Source organism: Euprymna scolopes, chromosome 10 (assembly GCF_053919585.1).
Source record: "Euprymna scolopes isolate OS-2025 chromosome 10, ASM5391958v1, whole genome shotgun sequence".
NCBI lineage: Eukaryota > Metazoa > Mollusca > Cephalopoda > Sepiida > Sepiolidae > Euprymna > Euprymna scolopes.
Genome location: NC_136491.1, coordinates 102,363,677 through 102,391,041, shown reverse-complemented (window position 1 = coordinate 102,391,041; position 27,365 = coordinate 102,363,677). Strand labels below are relative to the sequence as shown.

Below are 27,365 nucleotides of genomic sequence, written 5' to 3'. Positions count from 1 at the left end.
GTTCCTTTTTTTCTAGTCGAAACTGTATCATTTTAACCGGCTTTTTCTTATAACGGCCTGTTTGAATGCCTGTTCTTTTAAGCTTTTTTTTTAATACTTTCTTTTTCTTTAAGTATTTTTATGACGTTATTGTGGTTTCTTTTTTTTTTTTTAGCCTTATATTTTGTTTTGTTTCTTCGCTTTTTTGCTTTCGTTATACGACAACACCGACGTCCGTGATGACAAATATTGTATCCAATTGGCGACAGGCAGAAAAACGAAACATTTATCAAATTTCAGGATCTGTTCGGCTCCTTTTTGGTCTTTCCGGTATTCGCGCGCCATTTTGCTTTCATCTGCGAGACGCCATGTCTGCTCGAAAAAAGTTGTCTAAAAAAAAAAAGGATAGTCACAAAAAGCTGGCCAAATAAATAAATATAATAAAAAATATCCCCCACACAAAAAAAAGATACGCATCGAAAATAAATTTTACTGTGACGCTGTCTACGCATGCGTAGACAATGTGCGCGCGTGAGTACGAGTGTGTTCTTATGTTTTATTTCTGTCCGTGCGTTCCCGGTTACTGAACGCCACTTCTTTTTTAGAAGAGAAGAAACGCGTTACCCTTTAAACAAAAGTAAATATAAATGTAGCTTTTTTATTATTTCTTTTTTATTCTTCTCTATCGATATAAAACAAATATATATATATATGTCACTTTGTGTACATGTGTATGTGTGAGTTCCTTCCTCGTAGATTCTGAAACGGCTGAGCCTATCTTTTTTCAAATTTCACACAAATGTATTGTATATGTCTGTAAGTGTTCTTAGATATGTTGAGTACAAAAATTCGTCCGATCTTAAAAATTCTCTTTCGCTCTTATAAATTAAAAAGAATAATTTTTACAGGGGAATATTTTACGTAATACCGACCAAGGGAAATAATCAGTGTTTCAAATTAAGCGTTTCCGCACTAAATCGGGAGATTGCGTTTGCAACCTAGTGGGTAAAATTCTGATTCAGCAGCTTGCGCTTTTTTCTTTTTTTTTTTTAATCTTGAAATATTTGACACCCACAAACTCGCAATTTAAGATTAAAAAAAATGAAGAAAAGCACTTGAAAATACTTTAAAACTAAACGCATTCATGTAAATTGAAAGTAGTATTTCTTGCCTTTCGTAACAATTATTTCTTAGCTATTTTTTCACTATTATTATAGTGAATTATTATATTAATTGGAAAAGAAATTATCTTGTCAATCTGATTAAACCATTTATGATGGCTTTTTGTTATGGACCCAAGCACTTCAATTACTAATTAAGAAGTAACTCTAGGACGACCAGATTTAGAGGCATCACGAACATTGCCGGTGTTTTTGGTGCTTTTGCACAGTCATTCGTGCCGTTTTCTCATCACAGTTCAATCTGCGGCCGATTTCTCTATTGGATAAACCAGAAAGATGGAATTAATGAGATCCTGACGATCACTAAGAGAAAGTCGAAACCTATGGAATATATGTTACGCTGTATAAGATTGAGCAACAACAATTACGATTAGAGATGCTGTGTTGCTTAAAATGGAGATATTTTAAGTTCTTTTAAACTCTTTTGTTGCTGCGGAGTTTTTTGGTCTTCTCGATTCGAAGTTATTTTTTTTTCAAATTGACGTGAACACTAGAATATTTCAATTAAAAGTCAAATATGAACAGATAAAATTATAGGGGAATAAAAGGCCAATCAAATGAGGTATATGTTGTTTAAACAGATACATTGAATTTAGCTTAAATATGCAGCTTTTTAAAAAAAATACAAGCTTTTTGGTGCCACTATGTATACTAGCAGGCCGCCCGGTATTGCCCGGTCATAAAATATGCTTAAATATCATATTTTGATTAATTTATTCATATTTATTATTATATTATATTAGACCCAATATATAGTAATAGTATATTATATAAGATCCAATATATAGTAAGGATTTACAAAGTTTTAAAAAAATGAGTCGCTATGAAGAAATGTCTTAGCTATGAAGAAATGCCGCCATTAGTCAACACCGGAAACTAATATACACATTATACATATATCGTATGTCTACCTTCGAAACTGGCTCATAAACTCATACACAAACCATTAGCTTTCCTTTTCCATTTACAAAAATAATAATTTCTCTCCATCAGTCCCGGCTATTCTCATTGGCTGCGAGTTTTAAAAAATCGCTTATTCAGGAACGTACATCTTAAATAAAAAAAAAAAATAACAAACACGCTGGACATTAACAAACATGGCCGATATCATTTTAACCTAAAGCAAACCAATTATTTTTTTCTTTTATTTCCTAAATATAATATTTCGTTTACTATACTAATGTTTAGCACACTTTTTTCCTGCATAAACAAACAAGCATATTAGCACGAACTTGAAGGTTTTACAGAACAGCAAGCCTAACACTACGGAAGCAAATTTACGCGGAGATATATATATATATATATATATATATATATATATATATATATATATATATATATATATATATATATACAGAGGCAGGGACACAGGGAGATAGTGAAATAGAGATAGTGAGAGAAAGAGAGAGGACAGACAGACAAAGATAGAGAGAGGGGGAGAGGACAGACACAGGGACCGTCATTAGCCGTGCAACACTTTTGTACTCATTTTATTTGGATCGCAAAATCGTTAACGCATACCGATACGTTTTAAAGGCGGTATTTCGAAGGCCCGTAATGCCAGAAATTCACCGTGACCAAGGCGCCTAAAGTGTTTCCTTTTTCTTCACCTACTTTTCCTCTTAGCGTTACACGTGCGAGCCTGGATAATGCGGTATTTTTTTAAGCTCGAAAGGGTACTCGATGCTATTTTCATTTTTTATAGGAGTTGCTTAATTTTTTTACATTTTTCTGGGGGCTGGTACGGGTAATAACTATTATTAAATGTTTTGTTTCTTTTTTAAATGCAAATAGGTCACAAAGCAAAATACAATTGTAATTTGATTGTAAGTATATAGTTTGAAATTATTTGTGTGTAGTTTAAATACTTTGAAATAAATGTAGACGCAAATAGGTCACAAACCTAATTAACAATATTCCTTTCAAAAATACATCAAATTTCTGTTGCTGTTGTCTAAATTTAAAATTTTAAAAAGGTTTAGATTGTTTCAAATTATAAGCTGTTCTATTTATATTGTTAATAATATAAACAAAATTCGGTATAGATTGTTTAAAATAAATAATAATTGTTATTATTTAAAGAAAACATTCTGTTTATAGTGTTTCTTTTTTCAATATCTTTTACATGTTTACATGATAACATACAAGTGACTACAGGTTTTTTGTTTGTTTTAAGTGATAGTGGGTTCAAGAGTATTTTGCCACCTAAACCCAAGTCTTGCAAACATAAAAACCATACCCTGAATCATACGCTGTCCACCAGATTACTACGCACAGGTCGACCGACACTGCAACCACAATTTTTTTTTTTGGTTCGTTCATAATATTCGCGCAATTATCAAAGTAAAATTTCAGGTAAATTTCTTTACAACCACACCCCCACTCACAAAATGGAGTGTCTATTCTTAACATAGGGACGTTGAGATTTCCATTCCGAAAGCTTTTCTTAACATGAGGAGTTTAGTGGTTGGGCTACAGCAACAATAGCAACCATACTTTAATTTCTTACGCGAGGTGGGGTCATGCTACCACCGGGAAACGCCGGTTAATGGATACTGATAGTAATATTATAATAATAATAATAATAATAATAATAATAATATATATATATATATATATATATATATATATGATTTATAACGAATAATGATGTTTCGATGAACTGTGGCGCGTTTGTGTAACCTAATTTCAACAGATATATTTCCGTACTCTCTCTCTCTCTCTCTCTCTCTCTCTCTCTCTATATATATATATATATATATATATATATATATATATATATATATATATATATATATATATATATGAACCTAAAAGAACATGTATGGGGTTTTATAAAGATCAAGCTTGGTAATGAAAGGTTTAAATCTTAAGATTATTTTAAAGACGCTATACATAAAACTTGGACATCATAATTACCGGAACTATAGAAAGTTAATTGTAAGCATACCTTCTAAAGTTAAAGAAGTTATAAAAGCTGAGGTTGATGTGACGAAATATTAATACATTTTCTGTCATAATTCTTTTAATATAAAGATGTTAAAAATATCTTATAAATATATATATAAACAATAAACTGAATATTTCATCAAATTAAAAAAAAACAATCCCTTGAAATTTTTATGTCATTACATGTATTTTTATTGTAAAAATAAAACGCGCCATATAAAGTAACACTCTTTATGGTGTTTCCTGAAAATCTTTTGAAAAAAACTTTTTACGTCATTGAATTTAGTGCAATTCTTTTGACGTTAACTATGTATGCAAAACTTTACTTGCAGATTTACAAGTATGGATAGATTAGTGACAAAATGCAAGACAGATGTGGATGAAGAGACGCAAGATCTGAAGCAGTCTGTTTAAGCTGCAGCCACTACCAGCGATACAGTCTCGTTGAAATTATCAAGAAATTATAGAATTAACTTGCAATAAAAATTCGTCAATATTGTGAAAAGTACATATCAATGAGATTTACTTAAATGGAAAACCCAGCGTGTCCATCACGTTTGTGTATTATTTGTGGAGTGAAACTAACTAATAGTGCTGTGTCGGGAACGTGCTTGTTAGTCATGGCCGCGATCACACCCTAGAAAAAAGAATCAAGGTAGTTATAGTTGGATGTGAAAGGCACCTGTGGTTAGAAAAATCGTTGAGCAGCCTTAGCCTTATGTGCGGAAGCAAATCCTTGCTAGAAGATCTAGGTTATATATATATATATATATATATATATATATATATATATATATATATATATATATATATATATACATATATATATAATATTCAAAATCAATTTTAAAATTCAATTTTAATATTCAGTATTGTTATAAAGTTCTAATATAATGAGACGATGTTGAACTACTTGTATATAAAGTTCTGCTGTTTTAGATCGGATCCATTCCGGCTCCAAGAGGTTTATTTGCCATGTTATATATATATATATATATATATATATATATATATATATATATATATATAGTCATCCACAAACAGTACTGTTTCGCTGTGTCACATTTCATCAGTGTGGCTAGACAAGAAACTAGTTCAAGCCAGGATCGAAACTCAACCGCCACAAAATGTTTGTATTAAATTTCAAATATTTATTTCATGTAAATATTTTTAAAAATATTCTTACGTGCATACAAGTTATCCAACAGGTGTTTCTGGGTATCACCCGTCATCATCATCATGACTACACTTTCTGGCATTAGGGATTAGCCTAGCAGGGTAATAGGAAAGTAACTCGTAATGCTTAAAATATATTACTGAAATACAGTTCTTACAGCAAATGAATATTAAAGGGTGCAGTGACAGTTATGAGACTGCCTCTTTATTTTTTCCTTTGGTCCTCATATTTCATGAGCATTTTTTTTTTTTTTGACAATACGAAAATCGTTGTTTTCTGAGTCAGCTGTTGTTTTGTGTAAATAATATTTGTAGATTTTACATCCCTTCATAGTATGATCATCATTCATTTGTCAGTTGATCCATTGCGTAAACGTAATCTTGAAATCGGTTTTAGCCTTGAAAAGTGTTAAATTAAAAAAGAAAAACGAAAAAACGTTCAATTTGAAATCAGTAGGTACGGCTCCTAGACATATTCAAGAGCCAGTGATCAATACTGGAACCCATGGTGAACTTTTGATAAAACTTCATGTGCTCTATACTTTCTTATGTTCATTTCTTCTAAGTAGTAATAAAATCAAAAACACTTAATAATAGTTATTTTTAATCACCATATATATACATATATATATATATATATATATATATATATATATATATATATGAATATAGTAGTAATTTAGAAAAATATATATGGCAATTAAGCTACACATAATATTCCGCGTTTCATCCACACTAGGATTTTTCAGGCTTATACGAAAAGGTGTTGTAGTCTCGCGTTTTTACATACGCATATTCTATTGAATTTTTAGTTAGCCAATCTGCTTCCTAGTTTCCACCGCTCGCTTCCTAATCAGCTGATGAGCAGGCACTTACAGAACAAAGGCCCAGTTGATCTTATGTTGAACTCTTCCTTTGCGTTTGTTTTTTTTAGCAGGGAGTGTAGATATCTAGTAAGGTGACCTATTTTAAACCTATATGTAGTTAAATTTTGTTTTTTTAGTATTATGTTAGTTTATATATATATATATATATATATATATATATATATATATACATGCGATAATTAATGTATATGTATGTTTATTTTATTTATTTAATTTCTATTTTTAATTTAAAAGTCATTTTGTGTCGCTATCCTAGAGTAAAGTTATCTTGTGAACTCAGTTGTTCGCTAGTTCTCTCCTAGAGTTTAATAGATGTTGGGGTTCTTTAAATATAGGATAGCGAATCTTTCATGAAGGCTTAATCTACATAGATCGTCTAGGTCTCTACATGTGTTTGCTTGTCTTACTATTTTCCATTCGACTACTGGCGAACGTCTGTTTTCTTTGAGTTCCCAGTATTTGTTTGCTAGTGTTGTTTTCATTCGGTGTTTGTTTTTATTTTTGAACGTACTTTTGTGATCAAAATATCGGGTTTTAAAATCTAAGGAAGTCATACCTACGTAATATTTCTTGTTATTCGGGTTTTCTTTCGCAAATATTGTGGCTTCGTAAACTATGCTTTTCGTTAGACATTTATTTTTAAGGGAGCGAAGTTTGCGGTATCTACAGTTGCTTTTATCTTGTTCGTTATTAGTATTTTTATTTTTATTTCTAATATGGCTGTCGTTGTCCGGAGTGGGTTTACTATTATTATTATTATTATTATTATTATTATTATTATTATTATTATTATTATTATTATTTCTACTAGTTACATATGTGTTCTTTGTGTTATTTTTATTTTTGTCGTGATGTTCACTTTTTTATTGTTTATTTTGTTGTTATTTTCATTGCTTTTATTTAATATTCTTTTATGTGCTTTATCGTCTCTAAACTTTCGCAGCAGCTATATGATAACTTTGGGTTATTTTTATTGAAAATGTTGTGCAAGGGATTGGTAACGGGGAAGTGTTTTTCGATGAGATCTAGAAATTTCTTGCCAAGTTTTGTTTTTAACATTTGATTGTATGGCGCCGTATACCAGATTATATTTCTTTTTCTTCTATTTTTAATTTTATTTTTATTGGTGTTTTGTTGATTATATTTGATATCAATATTTTTGTATCCACTATTTTGTAGGGCTGTTTCGTATATATATATATATATATATATATATATATATATATATATATATATATATGAATTAAAAAAAATCGTCCCTGAAAAATCGTCCATTTATGCTACGAAAACTGGTCCACTATTGAATAAATATCGATTGAAAACACATTTCATGACTGTTCTTGGAGGAGATGCTGTTTTTGAAAGAGAATACACATCGCATAATATTTTTTGAATATATATATTTACTTGTTTACTTTTGTTTAAAAAATAAAATTGGTTTTTGTAAGTGTTCGTTTTCTACCTAAGTAGTTCAACTTATTTTAAAGAGTTTATTTAATTAAAAAAAACAAAAAGTAATGTCCAGTGTTACTTTTGAAGACAAAATGTCCGATATGACAGGATCACGTCTTAGGAGCCTCAATAATCGCTCAAAAATAGAAAATTAAAGAAAATACTGAGGTAGATATAGTTGAAAAACGAGCCCCCACCTCTCTGCCAAAAATTCACAAATTTATTTTCTTTTAATGTCCAAGATCACTGCTCGGAAAAAAAATCAAGTTACCGGAAGTGAATATAGTTGATTATGTAACGAAACCGAATGGAAGACGCGAAAAACGAAACGTAGATTCCATGAACAAAGCTTCTTTCTTTCTTAGAACTGCACGCCTGTGAAACTCTGTTCCGTCTGCCTGCTTCCCACCTGACTACAACCTGGATATCTTCAAGTCCAACGTAAACAAATTCCTAATGAACCGCCCCCTTAAGTAAACACTTCATTAAATCTCCACACTAATGTACTGTACTTGCAATAACCCTTATCCCTGAGTGGCTTCCTGGCCTTGATAAGTGGTGATCTCCGTGTAAAAAAAAAACATATACTTATATTACTTTAGTTTTTAACACTTCTAGTGTTATTACGAAACAAAAAAAGTAAACATTTCTTATATTATCAAATAATAAAACAAATATTTATTTAGAAAAAATAATTTAGTTTTAACACTTTTTGAGTTTACGAAACAGCAAAAGGCACTTTGCAGAATGCGGATGGCGGCCATCTTTCCTTGGTGCGTTTTACTAAATCGTCGCCGGGTGGCGCTTCTCAGTTAAAAAAAGAATTCAAATTATAAATTTGCTTTATTTCAGAAAATGTTTCATTTAAATTATTTATTTGCTCGAAAAAAAAAGCTATTTTATTTTAGAAAAATCTTATTTTGCTTTCATTACAAAATTGTTTTATTACATTTTTATTTTCTTACGCACACTTTTAAATAAATGTTTTTAAAATCATATATTGATACATTTTTATACAATAAATATTTTGGTTTTCAAATATTTTTCTGTTCGGAAAAAATATCTTGTTTTTTACTTATTTGCCGCGTTATTTGACCTAGAAGAAAGTAGGGTTATCGCTTCTTACAATATTTGCCGTCTGCATACTGCAAAAGTGCCCCCAAATGACTTTTAAACAAAACAAAATATTATATTCCAAATACTTAATTTAGTTTTAACACTCACATAATAATTTGAACACTAATATAATAATTTAATAAATTATTTTATATGATAATTTTATATTTAATAATACAAGAAGTGTTTTCTTGTTTGTTTCATAATAACACAAGAATTGTCTAAACTAAATCAATTCTTCTGAAAAGAAATATCTGCTTTCTTTGATAATATATAAGTGTTTCCTTTCTTTCTTTATTTTTTTTGTTTCGTAATAACTCAAAAAGTTTTAAAACTAAACTATTTGTTAAAATAAATAAATGGTTTTTCGTGTCTTTACTCCGTGACATCGTGATCAAATTCTTTTTTTTTTTAAACAAGAGTAAATAAGTAAAAATAATTATATACGTTTTATTTTTTATTGCCGTATCTTTCTGTTAAGTCACATTATGGTTTTACAGAAATTTCTGTAAAAGTCTGAGGAAGCTACAGACGGCCAAAAAAATGGCCGGGTAGCTGAAACAATAATGTAACTTAACAGAAAGATACGATAATAAAAAATAAAACGTATATATATATATATATATATATATATATATATATATATATATATATATATATATATATATATATATATATATATATATATATATGCTCTACAACAGTATTGGGCACTTTCTTCAGTTTTTATCAATTACCATTTCTACTAAATATATATATATATATATATATATATATATATATATATATATATATATATTGACATATCTATTAATACACTTGCGTATTAAAGTTTCAAATAAGAAGCTTTTCTTCCTTTCGCCAAAAAAGATAAAGCTAGCCAAGGTAATTACTTCGGGACAAGGAGTCATTTATCATAGACTGATCTTTCTCTTTTTTTTTTTACATTTTTATTTGTTTATTTATTTGTTTATTTCTTTTAAGTAACGTACAGGGTCTGAGTTGTGAGTCAGGAAGATAACTGCATGTAGGAAAGACGGGGTGCGGAAGGGATTTCCTAATAAGAGGTGGGTAGGGAAGCACCCTTATTTTTTATTTATTTATTTGTCCTAATCGTGTTTCCCTCTTCCTTGTCTGGGGCCTTCCCGGTGATTACAGACGTCAGGCTTCGTCTCATATGTCGTCACAGTCTGACCCCAAATAATTTGGGGCTGACCTCGCTTGTCTCACGACACAATAGACGAGTGTAAAGTAATCGTCCTAGATGTAATGGTATGGGAGCCGAGGAGGAGCGTCTCACTCTGTCTGCTGGCAGTGTCGGCCTTGCAATATCGGAAAAAGGGCTACACTGCATATAGCAGAGCCAAACGGCTGGTGATGCCCGACACTGGTTATTCGCTCCGATAATTGCAATCACATTCTCACTTAATTCAACAGGCACACATACGTGCACATACGTACACACACACACACACACACAACACACACACACACACATACACACACAACAACAACAACAACAACAACAACAAAACTTATTACTCGAGACAACTTGAATAACTACCAGAGAAAACTTGAGAGAGAACTTGGATATCTACAGGGGAAAACTTGAATGTTTACAGAAAAGTAGTTTAATTGCTATGGGAGGGAACTTGAATGCCTATAGGAAAAAAATCTAATACCTGTACGAGAGAATTTAAATGCCTAATGAAGATAACTTATAGAACAGAACTTGAACGTCTACCGGATACGATCTTTATTGTCTAAGGTCCCACTGTACGCAGGTTTGTTAGGACAACCTGGCATGATGATACTTCACCCTGCAAGCAAACTCTGACTAAATATTCAAAATAACATAGTATGTACAGCCCAAATAAGATTTTCTCGGTGGCTCATACGAAGAATAGTGAATCTTCGCCAGGTGAGGTTACCTATTGTAGAGTTTGTTCCAGTTCTCTCTAAACTTTCCAACAAATGTCTTAATGAATCTTGCTTTCCTGGCTGCTAGAAAAACGCTTCTGTAGTACTAGTTTACGAGAATCCTGGCGAAAGAACTGACAAATTAAATTATCGTCCCATTAGCTTCTTCCTTCTTTTCGCCAAAATATTTGAGTTCATAATTAACCAAGCTCTAGTCCATCACTTCACAGCTGCTGTCAAACCAATAGTATAGGTTTATATAAGCCCGTTCTACTGCAGATATTCTAACTGTAATCTCTGAACTTATATACAATGCACTAGATAAAACAGGAGAGGTTATGGCAATAAGCTCAAATATATCTAAGGCCTTTGACAGGTTTCACTTTAAAAAAATAAATCTACATCATTTGGAAGAACGAAATATCTTTATTACATTTCTCTGTTTGTTTGTTTGTTTGTTCCACTTTTCTCGGATATTACTGGGCAGAACGGATCAAATGATCAGATACAGAAATCATCTGATCAGATGATGAAATATTGTATGAAGTTTTGCTATGATACGGTGCTGCCAACTAAGTATTATGGTATCCGTTCGATGCAATATGATTTAATATTTTATGTAAAAATGAGCACAAATTTAACGATATTCAACCATCAATTCGGCATGCAATACTCGTTCTAAAGAGTTTTAAATCTAGCCCGTCTTTGGTAAGTTTGTATTTTTTGTAGGTTTTTTTTCATTAATAAATATTCATTTTCTTTGAAATTTTCAATCTGTTAAAAAAATTAAGGTTTATTTCTTTTTACGATGAATGATAATAAAATATCAGTGTAGATATCGAATTTGAATTCACTAATGTTATTTATTTATTTTTTATTTATTTATTATTTATTTATTTATTTTTTATTTATTTATTTTATTTATTTTTATTTATTTTTTTAATTAATTAATTTATTTATTTTTCTTAGAATACGTTTTTAAATTTAAAGGATTTGATAGCACTGTGCAACATTCGAAAAAGTACAGTACACTTGTAGTCATTTTTACATGCACAATGGCATGGAAAATCCATTTCTGGTTTTCTCTGTCGAATCAGGTACAGTTTTTTGCAAAATTGTTATTTTCGATATTTTTTCGAAGAAGTTTCGTGATGTTAGTGATGAACACGGCGTGAGATTCCATCAGGATATTTCAGTAATAGAGAAACGTTTTAAAGCAAAATTGAACCTTGGAAAGTTGAACGACTACAATTGGAATATAAAAAAAGGAGGATGACACTCAACACAAGTAGTTTAAGAGGACAAATGCTGTTTAAACTGACAATTCTGTGTTTTTCGTTCATAGCCATTAATAATAAAATATTATTTACAATACATGAAAACGGTGCCTAAAGGTCAGATTTAGTATCAGGATACAATTGTTATACCGAAACACGTCTTATGTGGCATGTACTTTTTACCTGAAAATTGTTGCACATTTTTATCGTTACGACACATGTTTGAATAATTAAGTAATTGCTAAGGTTTTTAATCTATTCTTATTTATTGTATAAATAAGTAATTTCCGTAAAAGAGTTATAGCCAGGATGAAAAAACTTGAAGAATTCAGATAATCTGAAAGCAACGATGAAACAAGTTGATGGCAGAAGACAATATCAAACAAAACATAATGCATAAAATACAAAACATAATACAGAAAAACATAATACAGAAAAAAACATATACATAAAAACATAATACATAAAAAACATAATCCATAAAAACATAACATAATACATAAAAACATGACATAATACATAAAAAACATGATACATAAAAAACATAATACATAAAAACATAGCATAATACATAAAAACATAATACATAAAAACATAACAAAATACATAAACAGATAACATAATACATAAAAACAAAACATAATACATAAAAAACATAATACATAAAAACATAACATAATACATAAAAACATAATACATAAAAAACATAATATAATACATAAAAAACATAACAATACATAAAAACAAAACATAATACATAAAAACAAAACATAATACATAAAAACATAATACATAAAAACAAAGCATAATACATAAAAACATAGCATAATACATAAAAACATAATACATAAAAAGCATAACATAATACAAAAAAATATAATACATAAAAACATAACATAATACAAAAAAACATAACATTATACGTAAAAAACATAACATAACACATAAAAAACATAACATAATACATAAAAACATAATACATAAAAACAAAGCATAATACATAAAAACAAAGCATAATACATAAAAACATAGCATTATACATAAAAATATAATACATAAAAAACATAACATAATACATAAAAACATAATACATAAAAGCATAAAATAATACATAAAAACATAACATAATACATAAAAAACATAACATAATACATAAAAACATAACATAATACATAAAAACATAATACATAAAAAATGATGCATAAAAACATAACATAATACATAAAAGCATAACATAATACATAAAAACATAGCATAATACATAAAAAACATAACCTAATACATAAAAACATAACATAATACATAAAAACATAACATAATACATAAAAACAAAACATAATACATAAAAAACATAACATAATACATAAAAACATAACATAATACATAAAAGCATAATACATAAAAACATAATGCATAAAAACATAATACATAAAAAAGATAACATAATACATAAAAACATAATACATAAAAAATATAACATAATACATAAAACATAATACATAAACACAAACATAATACATAAAAACAAAACATAATACATAAAACAACATAACATAATACACAAAAAAAACAAAACATAATACATAAAAAACGAATATGCTGGTTTATACGAGTCAAAAGGTGCAAAGATGTTCGCCCAACATAACCAGCATCGCACTGGCATTTAAATTGATACTGGTTATGTTGGGCGAACATCCTTGCACCTTTTGACTCGTATAAACCAGCATGTTCCATCGAAGATCAGACAAGGGAGGATGGGGGCTGGTGGTCTCCCTCCGTCTGCAGCCTTGGACTCTGCTATTGGCCAGCATTTGGTTGACAACCCGTGCTGTGCCGATAGATATAAAATAGAATGGTTCGAGGTGCTACATAGAGCGAACTCCAGAAACCATTTAAAGATTTTGGAGTCTGTCTCTATTGCGGTGCGTCAGCCTTCTTTGTGCCGGCAAAAAGGAAACATCCAACGCATTGTTTCTCTTTGGGGAACTTTGAATCTTTTCTCCCGTTTTTTTTTTTCTTTCCCCTCGTTGTGCCAATATTTTAATCGTTTTTTAAAAGTTACTAAATTTATTTTAGTGTCCCCGTACTTTTGGCACATTCAATAAGTTCCCCATTAGAACTCTTTATTTTCGACATAATATTATTTTGTACGCTATCGATTTTCTCCTGATGAGATGATACCCGAAAGAGCTCTTGAGAAACTTCCGCTTATTATTTTCAAAACTGTATATAAATTCTGTACCTCCAAAGATTTATATATATATATATATATATATATATATATATATATATATATATATGTAAAGTTTCGTGGTTCAATTTTAAATTCTGAAAACACAACATATAGAGGCATATATTCGATTTAAGAATTTATTGCTTGACAAAGGAATAAATTCTTGAATCGAATATATGTCTCTATATGTTGTTTTTTCAGAATTTAAAATTGAACCACGAAACTTATATATTGCTCTATTGTTAAATATTGAGCTTTTACTTTTCGGCTAGGATCTCCTTGAAAGTATTACTTCAAGTAATATCTATCGGGATTTTTCATCTGAATTCTATCAGTGTCTCATCTCGCTTATATATATATATATATATATATATATATATATATATATATATATATATATATATATATATATATATATGTACATATATATATATATGTACATATATATATATATATATATACATATATATATATATATATATATATATATATATATATATATATATAAAGCTGAACGTCTGTGTGTGTGTGTCTGGGTGCTGGTCATAAATAGGCTCCTATATGGTTGCCTATTATAGAAAACTGATTACATATAATGATAGATGTATGGAGACACAGGAATGGGTATGTTTCATCTGGCATAATAATGATTCATTAAAATTGTGGGGTCTGCGTACGCGCCTGGTCCACAAAGTATGGAAATAAAAAATTTTAAAAAAAAAGTTTACAAGTGTTTTGATATAGATGTACATAAGAATACTTTGATAAGTATGTTTTAACTTAAATAGGGATGGTATAATAAAATTGTGGAGTCTACGTTAGCGCCTGGCCTCCATAAAATGGAAATAGGCACAAACTTTAATAAAGACTTTTTATGTCTATCTGCGTAAGTATACTTTGATAATTATGTTTCAGTTTGAAGAAATATGGTATAATAAAATCATGGGGTGTTCGTTCGCGCCTGACCTCCATAGAATGGAAATATGTCACAAAGTTTAACAACGTTTTTTAATATAGATCCACAGAATATTGTGATAAGTGTTTCAGTGTGAACAGGTATGATATAATAAATTATGGGGTTTATCTATTTTAATTTTACTTTCATCATATTTTGCTTGGGTTTTGATACCCCCAAATTTGAAGCTATCTCTTTACAACCGTTCCTTTTCATAACCTATCATACTTTCATAAATCAGAGTCCATTTTCTGTAGGCTGTTGTTTAACCCAGTCAACGACGGCTACTTTTGCTAGTATATATATATATATTATGGTACGTCGATTTTGGAACTGTACAAAATGACATTTGAAGAAAGTTGCAAAATAATGTCCAAAGTTACCACAAGAAATATTTTTCTTTATAATTTTGTATTTTGTTGAGCATTCCAACTTAAATACCAAATAAATTCGGATTTTTGTTACGGTTTCGGTGTCACTCCAAGTACATATCGCTTAAATAAAATCCGAGTATTAACAAAAAGACATTATATATTATAATAATACATATTTTAAAGTTTATTATTCCGTGTTTTAAGAGATAAGACGAAAATTAAAAAAAAATAAGAAGGAATTAAAACGTTCTAAGATTTGGTTTAATATAGAAGTTTTATTTGTTGGGTAATTATACGGAATCACCGGTTGAAGTTACAACCGCGTGCGTTTTTATGTTTACTGTTTACATTTTTAATAAACTCTTGAATTATCTCTGCACCTAATTTTCTCTTTAAATATCGCTCAAATTTGTCATTAAAATAGACTTAAGTATAAAAAATATAACGTCTATAATTATTCTGATTTGTTTCTATTTTAAAAAGATAGTTTTTAGTCATAAAAAAAACTTTACGAGCCAAACTCAGATTTCTTTTTATGGTAAATAAACAGTACTTTAACTTGTATTTATTTCAAATTTTATCAAATTTATTAAAAAAAAATGTTGGTACTTATGCGCTTATGTTACCGTGCTGAAATAATAACATTATTATTTAAAAAAACTATTTTAGCATCGGATTTAACTTGATTTTAATACGATTTTAAAAAATATCACGGTAACATAAGTGCATATGCACCACATTTTTAAATCAAATTTATTTTAAAATATTTTGTGTAATTTAATTTCTGAGTATTTGTTTTTCAGATATTTCAATCAAAATGTCCTGAAAATCTACAATTTTAACTCGCAGTAAAAATGTAATGAAATGTTCCGGCCTACCTACACCATTAAATAAAACAGAGCCTCAAATTTACCGACAAATTATTCAATTTAATTGCTATTTAATAAATACTTATACTCACCTTTCAAATTTTGCTATTTCCAAATTAATAACAAAGGAAGTGATGGATTTATTGAAAGCAGCTAATCCATGTTTACCTCTTTTAAGTGAAATGCCTATTTTAAAAAAGGTGACTATACTATGTTTTAAGAAGGCAAACAAATGAATAGCAAATCTCTGCCCACTTCCCAAAAGAAATTCTGGCTAGAAAAACTGGATTCACTATTTGATATTTCGTCCTGCTCTTGCAATCTCCTAGTGTTAAGTTGTGACGACCCTAATGTAAAATACAATAAAGAAAATGAACAAATTGAGCACATTATCTTCTTCCGAAAAAGCTAAGTTATTTTCTATTTTTCCAGTGTTTTTGTGAGATAACCTTATACCCAAACAAATTTCCACATTTTAATGCAAACTAATTTTATATTAATCGATTTAGATGTATTTTAATATAAGTAAAATCTAATTTTTCAGGTTCCAGTTGAGGACCATAAATACCTAAAGGATCAGATGAGCTAAATAGGTCCGAAAGGTACTTTTCAGCGTGGTCCAGTTGATAAAAGTGCTATAAAAATAAAAAGGAACGAGAGGGGTTAATAAAAATGTACATTCATTACCAACACCTTCAACTTCAGCAACAAACCTCCAGAGGTTAATAAATTTGCCATGATGTACCCCAAATATTATTTTCCACTATTAGCAGTCCTCTGGATTCAATTTTGAAAATTGATGAAATAAATGACCTCAGTTGTGACCAAAGACTACTGTATGAATACACAGTAGGTATTTCTAGAGGTAAGGTTGACTCTAGATATGCTTCATAGAAAATTGGTCCTTTAAACCAGGAAAGATGGCTAACTTTGGCCATCAGACTCATGTGTTTATGGACTTGTGGGGCATACACACAAAGGCTCAGAACAAAACTCCAGAGGTTAATAAATTTTATTGTAAATGTGTATGCCATTTGTTAGTTTGAAATTAAAAAAAATAATAAATTCCACAATCAGCAATTGCATATTTTTAATATGATCCAGAGGATTAAGAAGCAGCCTCATGAAATCCAGTAGATCGCATCAAAAAACATACAAGGTAATGCATTTTGTTTACTACCTAAAAACCTTTTATATTCAATGGTCAAATCTGAGGCAGTTGAAGTAAGAGAAGAAGCTTTAAAAGAAATGTTGGCCATTAGGTTAGTAAAAATTTATTCCTTTATCAATGATTAAATTATTTATTCCAATTTATACAAACATTTTTAAGATGTTATCTAATTTCACCTCAATTTCAATTTATTTTAATTATCAAAGCGGTACACATTGAAATTTTTTAATATTCAATTGATTTTTATATTCTTTCATGAGTGGGGACTCAACCAAGAAACGATAAAAAGAATACCAAATATTAATTTTAATGCAACTCATTGGATACAATTAATAGATTTGACATTGTGTGATATTTTGAACCACCAAGTACGGAGAATTTCTGATTCTCAACTTCGAGAATAATTATTTAATGGGAACAACCTTGACTTGCCAGATTTGCCCTCACATTCTCAGGGCGTGGAACGGGCAGTCAAGTTAAAAATGAAAGCATCATTAACTGTATATGGTGTTCAATCAAGACATCGACACATCACATCCAAAGTTTTGAGCAGAAATTGAGACCGTAATTTTTGTCTAAGGGCTCTTTTATGGAGCAATTTGACTCTATATATATTAAACTCTATCAAAATAGTGTTGCGTCTTTTCCTTATTTGTTTGTTATATTTTCACTTATAATAGAAAAAAAGCAATTTTAAGATATTGAAATATTAATGCTTAATTCATAACATGAAAAGACAGTTTGCTAATGCAACTGTATGATAAATGGAGAAGTTGTCAATCATTTTAACAAAAATAACCTTTTCAGTGACATGCAATATTGTTTCCGCTCTGAGAGATCAACAGCTGATGTGCTAATTGTGATATCATACAATCAGTTAATTTATTGACGAAGGTTTCATTTCTTGAGCCGTAGCTCTTAGCATATCTAAGGCATTTGATAGGGTCTGATATAAAGGTTTATTTCATAAAATCTCTAGCTACGGAATAGCTGGAAATGTCCTCTCAAGCATTAAAATCTTTCCCTCTGATGGGTCTATTAAAGTGGCCATTATGTGGCCAGAAATACGTAGGTTACAGTATTAATGCTGACATGCCCCAAGGATCCATATCGGGCCCAACCTTCCTCCTTATCTTTATCAATGACCTCACAAACAATATTCTTCAATCATTTGTCGACATCTATGCAGAGAATGGTTAGGATACCATCTATGGCAACACTACAAAAGCCGACAATGATCCTAAGTTTTCTGATTCTCTCTCCTGTGACCTTAAATGTGTGCTGCAATGGGGTAAGAAATGGATGGTCAGCTTTAGTACATCCAAAATCAAACTACTATCCGTTCACCACTAACGCTTATATCCCCAGTTTACCCCAATTGAAATGAACATCTCTTGCCTTGAAGAAGCACCCTGTTTTGACAAACTTCTGGGACTTACTTTTAACCTGAATCTGAAATAAAATACCTACATCAGATCCCTAAACACTCCAGGAAGTATCTCACTCCCGCCACGATCCTCTACCTGTACAAAAAACGATTTCGTTCTGAGAAGGAGCCATCCTGCCACATCTGGGGTGGAGCTCCAAAAATACCCTTTCCTGTCTTGACAGAGTGCAGAACATCTACTTAATACTTAACCCTTATCCTAGAGTTGTCACAGAGCCTTGATAAGTGGTGACCCTCAAAGTAAAAAAATAAAATGAAAAGGGGTGCAGACTTTCAATTTGAAGATTATTTATGATTTTTTTATATTAATATTATTTTTATAAAATAAAAAGACATCCGCTGATTTGAAATACTGATACTTTTTTGAATATTCAAGACGGACCAGCAAAAATAATGGATTTTCAGTATATTTTTGTCTACGACTTTATACAGAACGCTCAAAAACCGTTTGATCCAACGTTTAGTACATGCTATTTTTAATATTCTGAGAAAAGTGAAAAATCGACCTACCCTAATATATATATATATAGTAAGTTATAAAATATATATGGCAATCAGTCTACACAGAATATTCCACGTTTCATCCACGCTAGGATCCATCAGGCTTATGCATCAGGCTAGGTTTCATCAGGCATGGATGAAACGCGGAATGTTCTGTGTAGCTTAATTGTCATATATATTTTATAACTTACTAACTAGCTCTACTCACGTATTGAGCACTGTTGAAGTAAACACTTAAAGTTTACGCATAAATTTATACTTTCGTATATTTATGTGATTAAATTAAGTAATCATATATATATATGTGTGTGTGTGCGTGTGCGTGTGTATGTATATATATATATATATATATATATATATATATATATGTGTGTGTGTGTGTGTGTATGTATGTATAATAAAATAAAACATTAAATTTACACGAAAATTGGACACAAATGCAAAACAGTGAAAGGAAAATTGATCACATTGCACAACAGCACAGACACATCTTAAGCACAACAGAACTATACTGGAAATCACTGAAGCAACGCGTTTCCCCTAGCTGACAGGAATATAACTAGAAGTGTTGGTATTGGTTTGGTTTTGAGAACTGCTTACGACAGTTGACGGTGTGTTACAGCGGAAACATCAAATGCAACCAGTTAAGCACCGTTCATGTCGAGCACATAAGCAAAGAAATGTTTTAAAACGAAACAAAGGATATTCAGGCTATCTTTGCCTTCCCTACTGTAATTTATACATGATTTTACGCAAATTCCAAGATTCCAATTACTGATCCAAAGTGAAAGCTGAATTCCCAAGATCTTGGGGGAAAATCCCCAGCACTAATACCCCTGGGCAGCTTAGTGTACTAGGATGTCAGATCGACATTCTGTGAGCCCGGAGCGGACGTGCCGTCACATGACTAAAAAGAGGCGAGTGAAAAAAGGAAAAGAAAGTCGATTTCAAGTCTCGAAGCGAATCGCACGGGTAGAGAAGATCGATAATAAGTTAGTGTTGGTTCGATTAATTGGGATCGGAATCGCGAATCAGAAAAATCAAAACAATAGAGGCATCGGAATTGATATTGAAATTGGAAAAATTGAGCCCAATTTCTGATAGCAAATACGATTCTTTTAATTTTATTCATAACAATAAAATGAAACAAATACGACATATTTATGTCTGATAAAATTGTTTTTTGTTGTTTGTTTTTTGTTGTTTTTTTTGTTTTTTTTGCACAGCATAAGACAAAGGATCAGAAAATTTGGGGTAAAAATCCCCTTTCCAGATTTAGCATTAACTCTTCGAATCTAATTTAAAATTGTATTGGTAAATTATGGTAAACAAACTAAGCTTGACCTCTTATGTAGTAGAATCGTATGCTATGTCACATGGTCTTAGGAGAACGTGATGGATAGAAGTTATGTTTTTAGAGACGTTTTGATAAGATATGATTAAATAATAACTATCAACCTCTTTGTGTTTACCTACTTCCAGCTAGTCTGTAATTTTGAAAAAACGATCACAAACGAATAGAACTTCTCTTCTTTTTTTTTGACATGAAGGTCACCACTTATCAAGGCTCATAAGCCACTCGGGGATAAGGGTTATTTTGTGTACAGTAATCAATGGGATAGTGTTGCACTATTCATTAGTATTGGAGATTTGATAAAGTGTCTTACTTAAGAGGGGGCGGTTCATCAGGAATTTGTTTATGTTGGACTTGAAGACATCCATGTTGAAGTCAGGAGTGAACCAGGCAAGCGGTAGAGAGTTCCTTAGGCGTACAGTTCTAAGAAAGAAGCTTTGTTCATGGAATCTACGTTTTGATTTAGGCACAGATAAAGAGTGGGCAAAATTTTTGATATTGATTTCAGCTAGACGGATGTTTATCGTGAAAGATTGGCGAGGGGGTGCAGAGATTGGAGCTCAGACGAGCACTTGCCATGGAAATAACGATAAAACAAAGATAGGCTCGCAACGTCTCTTCTGTGGGAGAGAGGTTGCAGGGAAGAGAAAAGGGCATCCCCCACTAAACCACGAAGTCTATTTTATACTCTGTCAAGGCAGGATAGGCTGTTTTTTGAAGCTCCTGCCCAGATGTGGGAGCAGTATTCCATCATTGGACGTACCTGGCCTTTATATAGATAGAGAATTGCATCAGTAGTGAGATATCTTCTGGAGCGGTAGAAGGATCCCACCATTTTTCCAGCGACCTTGGCAACACACTTGATGTACGTGTTCCATTTCAGATCAGGAGTAAAGGTCAAACCTAGAAGCTTGTCAAAACATGGGGCCTCCCCTAGACGAGAGCCATCCATTTCAATTGATGACAGATGGGGATCACAGCGTTGATGATGTAGATAGATAGGAGCTTGGTTTTGATGCATTACAGGTAACCAGCCATCTCTTCCCCCACTGTACCACGCGCTTAAGATCAGAAGAGAGAATCAGAGAGAATTTTGTCATTTGCAGCCTTTGATGTGTTGCCGTAGATGGTCGTGTCATCAGCATAGATGTCAACGAATGATTTAAGTATGTGTTTTGGGAGATCATTGATGTAAATCAGGAAGAGAGTTGAGCATCCCAATTATAGTGTTAAAAAAGCTTAAACCAGAACTTGCTCCCACACTTACAAAACTGTTTAAGCGTTACCTTAAGAAGAAGTGCTTTCCAACAACCTGGAAAATCTCGTCAGTATGCCCTGTATTTAAGAACTCAGATGATAAGTCATCTCCCTCTGTACAGACCAATAAGTCTCTTGTGTTACTCGAATCCATATTAAATAAAGAAGTAGTCAACCACCTCAGCAGAAATAACGTTCTGCTAGATCTACAGCTGATGTGCTAACAGTTATATACCATAGGATTAGTGAATCTTTCGACAAAGGCTTCCTTTCTAGGGCAATTGCTCTTGACATATCAAAGGCCTTCGATAAGGTTTGGCATAAGGGCCTACTTCACAAGATTTCCAGCTACGGTTTAAGTGGAAATGTTTTCTCAATAATTAAATCATTTCTCTCTGATAGGTCCATAAGAGTAATGGTTGATGGGCAATTCATTCGTTGACATCTATGCTGATGACACGGCCATCTACGGCAACACATCAAAGGCCGTAAATGACAAAGTTCTCTCTGATTCCCTTTCCTCTTGAGCGCGTGGTTCAGTGGGGGAAGAGATGGTTGGTTACTTTTAATGCATCTAAAACTAAGCTCCTAATTTTACATCATCAACGCTCTGTTCCTCATCTAGCATTAATTGAAATGGATGGCTCTCGTCTTGGGGAGGCTCCATGTTTTGGCAAGCTTCTGGGTTTAACCTTTTCTCCTGATCTGAAATGGAACACGTAAATCAAGTCTGTTTCCCGGGCCACTGAGAAAATGTTGGGATCCTTCTACCGCTCCAGAAGATATCTCACTACTGATGCAATTGTCTATCTCTATAAAAGCCAAGCACGTCCAAAGATGGAGTACTGCTGCCACATCTGGCAGGAGCTTCAAAAAACAGCCTATCCTGCCTTGGCAAGTACAAAATAGACTTCGTGGCTTAGTGGGAGATGCTCTCTTCTCTTCCCTGCAACCTCTCTCCCACAGAAGAGACGTTGCGAGTCTGTCTTTGTTTTATTGTAATTTCGATGGAAAGTGCTCGTCCGAGCTCCAATCTCTGTTCCCCCCTCGCGAATCTTTCATGATAAACAACCGTCTAGCTAAAACCACTGTCAGTGATTTCCCCACTTTTTATCTGTGCCTAAATCAAAACGTAGATTCCAGAAACATAGCTTTTTTTCTGAGAAGTGCACGCTTGTGGAATTCTTTTCCGCTTGCCTGTATCCCACCTGACAACAACTTAGACGTCTTCAAGTCCAACATAAACAAATTCCTGATTAATCACCCCCTTAAGTAAGACACTTTATCAAATCTCCAATACCAACTATTACTATGACATTATCCCATTGATTATTGTACACAAAATAACCTCTATCTCCGAGTGGCTTCCGGGCCTTGATAGGTGGTGATCCCCATGTAAAAAAAAATATTCCATGCCCATGATGATCTTGGGGGTCAGATTCAGATATTAAGTTAGAGTATCCGTTAATTATGACCTCATCTAGGGAAGTGGTCGGCCCAATTCCAGTTTCGCTTAGAAAGAATATGTACGGTTTCGTTTCCTGTAATTGGGTTTCAACCTCTGGAAGGTTGGAACGTAGACCCCTGATGTTGGAGAAGGAGACCTGGTAGTAGGGATCTAGTTGGAGTATGGGGTTCTAGGTTTATTCGTATTTTTTATCTGGAGATATTTCATGTTGCGGTTTGGGGATTTGTGGAACAGGTCGGTATACTTGGTTAGAGCAGGATAGAGGGGGAAAGTAAGAGAGAAAAGGACAAGATTTTTTTTGTAGCACATGATAAGGTGAAGCCGTAACAATTACCCACTAGTATGCATCGAGAGGCCCCACCAGAGACTACTGCATGGTCCAGAATCTATTCATCAAATGGCAATACAGCAGCCCCAGTACTTTGCACCTGCTGATAGGACAGCCTCCTTAGTGGTTAATCCAAGGTTCGGGTCCCTGACTATCAGGCGGATAATGTCAGCCCAGACGAACCGTTTACCTCCAACAACCTTACTAGTGAGATGGCCATAGGGATTGACATAGAGACAGAAATATTTCCGACATCTCAGACTACTGTTCACGAAGTACTACCGACCTGGAAAGCAGCTTTTTCTTCACCCTTTGTCAGAAAAATCACTCATTTGAATGAGGACTGAGGGACACTGCATTATCTCGTCTCCATTAAAAAAAAGGTATGAGGGACTTATTAAAATCTACTTAGTATAAGTCCGGTGCTCAATTACCAATTTAGGACGCTGTTTGAAGATAGTCTCCCCTCCCATATTAATGTGGGGATGTTTTGGCGTTATCTATCTCGAGTTTGAATCTTCGAGCTTCACCTTATAATTAAAATCCAATAATGAACTTTTATCAATTTGTGAAGTCAGGTTATTTGTATTAATTTACATTTTTTGAGTTTAGAAAATAGTTCAAGGTTTTACTTTGGAAAGTTCTCGTTTTCATGGGTGACTTTTATTCTTTTCATTTTAGACTAGCGAGGGATACCCGGCGTTGCCCGGGTGTTTGGGGTGTTTAAAAAAAAAGTAAGTATGAGGATCGAACCCGAACCGTTGAGGCAAAGTTGTGAAAAAAAGAAGGTGCGACGTTAACCATTACCCCACCGCGACATGCTTACGGAAACGCGTTTGAATTTATTTAATTACTTGGATTTAGCAGGTGCTCGTTTTAATGAGTTAATGAGGTCAGGTTTGACTGCGGGATAGTATTTACTGCTGAACGCTTCCCCCCCCCCGAAGATGTTATAGGAAAAAGACTAACCCACATGCGCCGAGCGACAAATATTGAATATCTATCTTCCCGAAATCGATCAAATTAAATAGATAGGCGAGCTTCGTTGTTAACTGTGAGATATTACGATTTGTATGTGATATAAAAATGTTTTAAAAAGTTGTGAACCGACCGACCGCTTCTCTGAAAGAAGCCTTTTGTAGACACACAGAAAAAGCGAACACACATACATACATACATACATACATACATACATTTTATATTTATAGATGAAGGAAAACAGTATTGGTTAATAGCATATTTGACAAGAAAGATTTTAGAATAAAAAGGAGAAAAGCAAGACAAGATAAGTAAAGTTAAGTTCCGAGTTTTAAGTCAAAGCTGGAATAAGAACACTGTATGAACAAGACCAACTTAGATAAAATTTCAAAACATTTTTATAGATTTTTAGTTTTAATGCTTGTGTTCAATTAAAATGATCCGTTGTCACTTCCCGATGATTTTTCCAGGATATGAACAAACCGGTGTGCATGCGGCGTTTCGACAGTCGGAAAAAAATCACAAACAGACATATGTAGTTTATTGATCGTGAATAATAGGACATTAGAAGGGAGGTGTATATAATACAATCAAACAGTGAAGCACTTGTTTATAATTAATTACTATTTTTTTTTACATATTACAAATAGCAATAAATTAGGATATTCGTCAAATTAATAAATTTTTTAATCTTTAAAAGTTTAGTTTTATTGCAAATCGTGAAAATTTAAAAATCATTTCAAACAATTTCATAAAGTATTAAAATAAAAGTTACATTATTAAATTTTTTTATTAAATTCAAAATTAGCTAAATCTATTAAAATGTATAAATGCCAATTTTAATTTTGACATATTTTTTTTTTATAAAATAAATGAACTGAGTGTATTTAAAATAATAAAACTATAAGTTAAAGGACATTTATGTTTAAAATTGTTTCCAACTTTTAAAAAACCAACCGTACTAAATAAAGTTAATAATAATAAAATGGTAAATTATAAGTTTTATCTTTCATGTTTGTCAATTTAAAGTAGGCATATATAAATGATTGTTTATGTTTTTAGAAAAGCTGCGTTAAATTGGCTTACTAATCTCACATTTTTAATTTGCAATTAAGCAACGCTTTTATACAATGAGAAAAGATATCTTCATATATGTATATATAGGTCTTCAATTTTTATAAAACTATTAAAAAACAATATATTATACATAAGATAAAAACATGAAATATGAAATGAAATATTAGTGAGGTTTAAACTTTCCATATTTGTCTAAATTTTTGATAACTCTTTTAATTCTCTTAAAATCTCTGATTTTTATTTATTATTTTTTTTCGTAATTATGCGATTATGCGACTTTTATAAAAACGAAAGTATATATGTATATATATATATATATATATATATATATATATATATATATATATATATATATATATATATGGTAATCTCCAAAAATACCGTTAGGGCTTACAACATGGCCGCCAGAAGAGTCACGTGATCCGGTTGATCCAAAACATGAATCGTGCAAATGGATAACGCAGCCTTGAAGGCAAACTTTGACAAACAATCACAATTTGTTTGTATTTAATTTTTTGTTGATATAATGTGATTGTTTCTCAACAAAAAATTAAATGACCATTCTAAATAAATTATTTATTATTATGATATTGAAAAACTGTTTTTGTACTTAATTATTATGCTTGTTTGTCAAAGTTTGCTTTAAATTTGCGTTTTTCGGTTTCGTAATACGGCGATTCATGTTTTGGATCAACCGGATCACGTGACTCTTCTGGCGGCCATGTTGTAAGCCCTAACGGTATTTTTGGAGATTACCATATATATATATATATATATATATATATATTATATTCCGTTATTATCAGTGTAGTAAATGATAATTACTACCATTAAGGGTTTTCGAACCCAGTTACAAACTCAGTAGAGAATTGACATACTATACTTTTTAGTCCGTTAAAACTGGAAAAAGCTAAAATGGCCGTTGAATAGAATGAGTGTTTTATGCAAAATTTATGGTTTATATGATTAGATTTGGGCTCATTTTTTTCATTAAATACTAATTCCATTTATACTTACCATTCCATCAAAGATTTACCATGGCACTTAGTTCGTTATATCTTAATGCTTAATGCACAATTTGAGATAGATGGACCAAGTAGTTTCTGAAAAAAGTTAAATAGACAGAAAGACAAAGAGAGTTTATATATATATATATATATATATATATATATATATATATATATATATATATATACATACATATATATATACTCACTCTGTCTTTCTCTCTCTCTCTCTCTCTCTCTCTCTCTCTCGTTATATATATATATATTTATATATATATATATATATATATATATATATATATATATATACAGGTTGACCCTAAAAAAACAACAGCTAAATGGAGGCCATCTAGAACATTTGCTGTAGAACGGAGAAAAAAGGCCAAAGACCTTAGTGTTTTGATATGAT

General features: G+C 31.5%; 1 long non-coding RNA gene across 1 annotated transcript; it reads right to left on the bottom strand.

Annotated features, from left to right (window-relative positions):
• Positions 1-135: 135 nt before the first annotated feature.
• LOC145286420 (uncharacterized) lies at positions 136-27,054 on the bottom strand. The gene is made up of 2 exons (XR_013869157.1): positions 26,967-27,054; positions 136-369 (listed from the first exon to the last, which is right to left on the bottom strand). It is a non-coding gene; the product is annotated as an uncharacterized LOC145286420 (long non-coding RNA).
• Positions 27,055-27,365: the final 311 nt, after the last annotated feature.